The sequence below is a fragment of the Pistacia vera genome, unplaced genomic scaffold, assembly GCF_008641045.1.
Source record: "Pistacia vera cultivar Batoury unplaced genomic scaffold, PisVer_v2 Contig829, whole genome shotgun sequence".
Lineage (NCBI taxonomy): Eukaryota > Viridiplantae > Streptophyta > Magnoliopsida > Sapindales > Anacardiaceae > Pistacia > Pistacia vera.
Genome location: NW_022196700.1, coordinates 25,225 through 32,780, shown reverse-complemented (window position 1 = coordinate 32,780; position 7,556 = coordinate 25,225).

The following is a 7,556-nucleotide window of genomic DNA, read 5'->3' as shown; positions in this document are numbered from 1 at the left end:
CAAATGGGACATATAAAGATAATCCCCACCCTTGATTTTCATGATTTCTCTCTCTCTTTCTTTCTCTTTTTCCGTTTTTTCTTTGTTTTTTTCTTTTGGATGATGTCACTTTGTAACCCTCTTTGTATGAGTCTTTGTAAGGATAACATTTTTCTTACCAAAAACATCATGTATTTCCAAATCAAATTTTTTATTTATTTATTAAAATGTTAATAACTTATCTCATACTTTATTTTATGTGGATTTATATAACAATCACTTAATATTTTGTTTTAAAAAATGTTATTGTCAGATCAAATTACGATATAACTGTAAAAAATCTGCTAGTAATATATTTGTTCATTAAACACCATATAAGTAATTTTGAAAACTTTTAACATACTGGATGCATAAGTTATTCATAAAAAAAATACATTAATTTTCATTCTTAGCGCAATAAAAAAGAAAAAGAAATTTTAAATAACGTAGAATAAAAATTAGAGTTAAAAGATCGTAATAATTCTATATCTTTGTCTTATCTAATAATTTTTAGGGAGACTAAATTATAATTAAAAAGAAAGAAGAATAATAAAAGGATGGGGCAACGGAATCACCCGTTTTAAAATCTATAGGGTGTGTTTGTTTTTCAGGATTGCGTTCTATTGCATTGCATTAAGTCATTAAACAGTAGCGCTACGTTGTTTTTTAACTTTTAGCCAAGTGTTTGGTTGCAAATTTATGCAGTACTAGTTTCAGAAATATGCTCCCCTGCCCACCCTTGGGTTTACTCAAGACTGTTTATTTAGAAATATTTTCATTCACTTTTTTTTTTTTTTTTTTTTTTAACAATAACCTATTTTCATTGAATAATAATTTAATATTAGATTTAAATATTTAATATAATATTTTTTTTAATTTTCAAACTTTTTAGTTAAAACATTGGTTATTATTTTTTTAAGTTTTTTAAAAATATTTCAATAATTTATTTTTTACATAATGTTGATGCTTGATTTTGACACCAACTAATCGCACGTGGGAAATGTTGAGTTGACTTAGAAAACACACATGTATATGGGGGGTATTGGATTGAGTAAAGGATGAAGAACAATGTTTAAAGTGGTTCGGATGCTTAAAGAAGCGAATCCTACATCTATTGGTATTGTATTAATATATGAGATCAAGTCGCATTCAGCGAAACTGATTTATAGCTTAGAGAATACAAGTGAATACACGAGAGAGAGAGAGAGAGAGAGAGAGAGAGAGAGAGAGAGAGAGAGAGAGTGTGTTATTTTAGAGAAAAATTAGTTAATCCCACAAACGGGAGAGGAGCCCTCTATTTATAGTGGGATGAATTGAGGTAATAATTACTGAATCTGTGAGTGGGTCAAATTGCCGTGCAAATCCTTCTTTGTGTCATGTTGCTTACCTGCTTGAGTGATTTCCTCGACTTGTGCAGGGATTGGACACGTGAAACATTTTCAGCCTTTCGCCAGTCTGGCGCACACCCACTGTACTGGCAGGAATATGCCGCTCACGTCAACATGTGACGTGGCTGCGTCTGAATGGTTGCAGAACCTACCTAAGCTCTAATCGCCCACACTGACAAGGCTTGGCATCAGCCCTACTTTTTCAGGCATAAAAAAAATCCCCTAGTTTTTAAGGTTTTCGGATCGAACCTTGAGAACTACATAATTATGCCTTGATTTGATGTGCGTCGAATGGACACTGGTCGATCCGACATAGTTGCAAAGAGGCCGCAGAAACATTCTTATGCAGGCAACCTAAAATGATCTTCTTTAAGGTCCGCGACCTGTTCTAGATCTTATTTAGTGCCATAACGATGGTTCTGGTTTTCGACCGAGGTTCTCGACCTGATTACACTTGGTGAATTTTTGTTGAAAGTAAAGTCACGTCGCTTCGCAACTGACATGCGACAAAGGCAAAGGGTCACATCGCTTCGCGACTGACACGACGAAGAGTGTTTAATGCAACAACCTCTTCAGATGATGTCTCTTATCCCGATGATAGCGACAATACTTTTTACTGTTTCTGGCTGAAAGGGGATTTTTCATGGGCTCAAGCTCCCTGAGCAGGCCGACCTCTTCTGACTTATCAAGAATAGCAGAGATTGATGCATTCAGAGAGGTGTACTGACTCTTGTCACGATCGCGACGAGGAACTGGGGCGTAAGATTTCTTGGGCTCATATCGCTGCTTCTTTCCTTTTCGCTGATCATCATTGGCCTACCTGCCATCAGCCCTTCTATTTTCCCCCTGACCAGGTGCACTGCCCAAAGGGTCGGGGTCATGGCGGTTGAGCGTCGCCACGAAGTTCTCAATACGGAGGTATTTTTCTATAAGGTTGTAGAAGTGGGTGAGGGAAACATCGCCCTCAGATTGCAGCTCTTTCCACAGGTCTGTCTGTAGACAAACTCCTATGATGATGAGAGTCCAAACGGACTCTTCAGGAGTGTGAGCTACCTTATGAAGCTCCTGATGGAACCTGTCAATATAAGATTAGAGGGGCTCATCCCTCTCTTGCCTTATGTTGTTGAGGTAACTCAAAGGCATTGAGAACTTCCTGTTCGCTTGGAAGTGTCTCAGGAATGTTAAGCTCATCTGAGGCCACAAACTGACTGATCTGCTAGGAGAGACCTGAACCATTGCTTGGCATGTGAAGTAAGAGTTACTGCCAAGCAATGGCATTTTGCCAAGTCAGAGACTTGATGGAGTTCCATGAGGTCGTTGAACTTGTACAAATGATCTTGCGGATCAGAATTCCCATCGAATGCTCGCATGTCGGGCATTCTAAATGTTGACGAGAGAGGGGCGGCTAACACTTGCTCATTTCGCTAAGCCTTTAACTGATCCAAGGCTCGCAGTAGTTCCTCAATCTGACGCAACGAAGTTATCTGGGGATCGCTTTCCGCATCGCGGGTTCAACCCTCACGGTTGCGGTTGAGGAAAGACCGTAGGTCAGATTCCTCCTTGCCTCGGTCGGCAGTCCTGGTCGATCTTGACACACGCTGGCTAGAGCCACGTGATGGTGCTGAATGGTTCGGGGAACCTTCTTGACATCCGTGGTGGTGCGAACCGATTCGCGGACGGTGAGAACTTCCCGCGCGACGACGATCAAAGTCGTCATTTTGGCGATAATGGGAATCTCCTTGCCTTGCACTTTTGTGGGAGTGCTTGTGTGACGTGACACGGGACGGCTCGTGTGACGTGACACGGGACGGCTCTGGCCATGACATGTCACCGACCCTTTGAGCTTCGGGTATTCTACCCGGGGCACGATCGGTGTTCACTAGCCCGTCGGAGCCTCTAGGCCCGCTGTTCGCCACTAGCTTTCCCTTTCTTTGACGCGTTGCAGTGCGCGCGGCATGGGCTATTGCCCTTTTCTACGCTTTCATGCGACCTGCACGCACCGCCTCATTCGATTCGGGTGGCATGACCCAATCCAATCGGTCCAGCCTTTGGCTGACCGTTTGGAGAGTATTGTTGAAACTCTCCAGGTAGCTCATGACGGCTGGGTCAAGCCATGAGCTTGAAGGGATATCCCCCACGAGATTTTGTGGGATTGAGGGCACTTCGGAAGAAGTGTCCTCTTGTACTTGGGGATCTCTTCGTCACTATGATTGGTTCGCTCAGATTAAAATCGGCAAGCCATTTGCTGTAGTGGGACCGATTAGTCAGAGATTCTCCTAATGAAGAATAAGTACTAAATCAGGCCCTCCTTCTAGCGCCAAACTGTTGATGCTTGATTTTGACACCAACTAATCGCACGTGGAAAATGCTGAGCTGACTTAGAAGACACACATGTATATGAGGGGTATTGGATTGAGTAAAGGATGAAGAACAATGTTTAAAGTGTTTCGAATGCTTAAATAAGTGAATCATACGTCCACTGGTATTGTATTAATATATGAGATCAGATCACGTTTAGCGAGCTGATTTATAGTTTAGAGAATACAAGAGAGAGAGAGAGAGAGAGAGAGAGAGAGAGAGAGAGAGAGAGAATGTATGCTATTTCAGAGAAAAATTAGTTAATCCCACAAACGGGAGAGGAGCCCTCTATTTATAGTGGGATGAATTGAGGTAATGATTACTGAATCTGTGAGTGGGTCAGATTGACGTGCAAATCCTTCTTTGTGTCTCGTTACTCACCTGCTCGAGTGATTTCCTCGACTTGTGCAGGGATTGGACACGTGGAATGTTTCCAGCCTTTCGCCAGTCTGGCGCACACCCACTGCACTGGTAGGAACATGCCGCTCACGTCAGCATGTGACGTGGCTGCGTCTGAATGGCTGCAGAACTTACCTAAGTTCTGACCGCCCACACTGACAAGGCTTAGCGTCAGCCCTACTTTTTCAAGCATAACACATAATAATATTTTTTATTTAAATAAGTTATATATTTATTCAATATCACGCCAAACACATGACAGTTTAAATTTAATCAATTCTAATACTTTCCGACTCAGTCCAATCTAATCCAGTGTCACGTACCAAACACACCCATAACGGTATATTTGGTAATTTAGATTTTTAAATCGTTGTAATACATATAATGACAAAACGGTTATAATTATTCTTCAAAATATTTTTATAATTACAAATTTTATTTTGTCAGCTTTTTAATAAATATTAAAAAAATTATGTTAAAAAAAGTTCGCTTAGTTAATTATTTAAAAAAAAATTAAACTAACATAAATGTCATTAGCAATGGATAGACCTTCGTCCGCAACCGGCACACGTCGGTGTTGTAGCTGAAAGTTATTGAGGATCATGCCTAATTGGGCTTTTAAACATTTGTAAGTAGACCTAGCAAGCGGATGGGCCGGGCGGGTATGGGCTGTGTAGGTAAAACAAGTACGGGCAGACGAGTAAAAAAAATTCAGTTTTTGCGATGGACCTGCGGGTCACCTGCAAAAACTGATTTTTTTTTTACTTTTTTTCTTTTCAAATTTTGTTATTCAATTTTCAAACATTAAAATGTATTTCGTATTAATTTGAAAACTTGGCATAAAATTCCTTTATGAGTAGATATTAACATCAACATACTTTCACATCAACTTGGCCACGGTTAGATATTAAACAGTTACATAGATTATGTATACAGTAGATTCTACAGCGTACTTGACCAAAACAAAATGTGTCCATTTCTAAATTTGTAGAATGCCGTTGACACTTTCCCTATAACTATATGCAGTTTACATTGGATGCCCTGTTAGAGTTAGAAATATGAGGATATAAGTGTTGCGGAAAGATTGGTATATATATGCCATGAAATCACTACTAAAAAACTCTCTTTCTTGACACTAATAACTGTCAAAAGATAATCTGACGATTTTTCACCCGTCTTGAAGCTATTATCAAAATGGTGATAATCGTTTTTGAAACTGTAGAATTTCTGACAGATTCTTGACTGTTATAACCCGTCATAGATTAATCAAATTTTACACCATCCTCAACAGTCTTAGAACTATTCGAAGTTTTTAACAAAAAAAAAAAAAAAAAAAATTATTGAATAATAATATAATCAATTTTATTAATAATAATTCCATCTTTAATAGTCTTAAAATTGTCAAGATTTTTTTTAATATTTTTATTTTGTAATTTATTTTTTCCTGATTATTACCAATTAACTAAAGCAGTTTACTTGGATGCCCTGTTGAGTTAGAAATATGATGATGGTAAGTTATTGAAAGATGGGTGAATATTATGGGCATGGAAATCACTACAAAAAACCCATTTCTTGACAGGTAATAATGGCAAAAAGAGGGTTCTTGACAGTTTTTCACCCAGAAATGTGGTAACCGTTATTGACTGTCAATTTCTAAACAGATTCTTGATAGTTATAACTCGTCAAAGATTTAACCAATTCTTAACAGTCTTCTAATTGTCCAAAGTTTTTAACAAAAAAATAATGATAATTAAATTGAATAATAATAATAATAATATTTTATAAAATAATTTCCACTTTGATACCTTGAAACTGTCAAGGAGTTTTTTAAATATTTTATTTGTAATTAGTTTATTTACCTAATTATTACCCATTAAATAATGGAATATGGAAAAATTCTTCGTAATATTCATCAACCAACAACGCTATCACAATTCAACAATAAATTAACATTCACAATCTTTCAATTAATTTAGTAAACGAAATTGAACAATAGTAATTAACGAATAAAGCTTCATTCATTTTATAATTATTTGTAATCATTCTTCAGAAGCAGATATGCATTAACAGCTACTTCTTTAGTTGGAAATTTTTTAAAGAAATACAACCCGGAAACTGGAGGATTATCATCAATAATGGGGCTGCAAGACAATAAATGAAGCCTCCCCACACCACTAGCCTGGAACACAAATGATAATACTATTATTTGTTGAATTAAATAAATCAATAATAAAATTGAAGAAGATAAGGGCATAAGTCACCAACTTACATGCGCAGATTGTAATTAGGACTGTGCAAACCGAAACTCGCTCAGGTTTTAACCAAAAATCGGGTACCCGAATTCGTACCGGCTACCGATCCGTTTTGCGGATACCCGAATTTGATTTAGACTTTAGTGGAGAGTGAAGACTGCAAAGCACGGGAGAATTTGAGAGAGAGAGATGATGCGGCTGTTGAGAGTGACGAGTGAGTGTGGTTGTGTGGTGCAGATGCAGACTGAGATTGGAGAATTTGAGAGGGAGAGAGAGAGTATTGAGTGCGACTGTGCAGTGCGATGTAACTGAGACTAGAAAGGCGGAAATCTGAATTTGAAGCGGAGAGATGAGTTTGAGTGCGGCTGTGCGCTTGTGGCAGGTCCTGCAGGACTGAGTACTTGAAGTTAACGCAATGACGAGTTTTAGTTTTAGGGCATAAGGGATTTCAGACTTGTTTCAGATTTAGACTTTTGCCTTTTGCCTTTGAAAATTGAAAGTCTGCGCCTGCATGTTGTTTTTTTTTTTTTTTTTAAAAACGGATATGGGTACCGGTTTTCTAAAATAAATAACTAATACCCGAACCAAAAATTCGAGTATCTTATGAAAATTACCCGAAAATTCAAGTTCAGTTCGGTTACCGGTTTTTTTTTGCACAGCCCTAATTGTAATGGACCAGAATCCCTTGAAACCCACAACCTACTGCAGCTACGGTCTAAACTGACAATCCAACTCCAATAAGCCAAAATGGATTAAGACTGCAAAAATCACAAGTATATTAGGACCTCCAATAAATGCCCTATATTGAATCAGAAATCAAGTTCTGGAGAATAGTACAAAAGCAAGGGACAAGGGCCAAGCTATTCTTTTATTTCATCCTGCTCTGTTAATATGGCAAAAACATAGTTCCTAAAAATAGTATTTTCTTAATGACTATGGCAAAGCCAGAGAAGCACTTTACTTTAGAACTCATAAAAAGCACTAAACTTATCCACAGATAGGCACTTCTGAATATATAATCCCCTAAATGCTAAAAAGTAGAATCTGAACAGATGAATGGTTTCTATTTACTGTCAAAGATATAACTAATCATTCAACACTCATATAGACACAAAATAACTCATCATCACAACTTGCTATA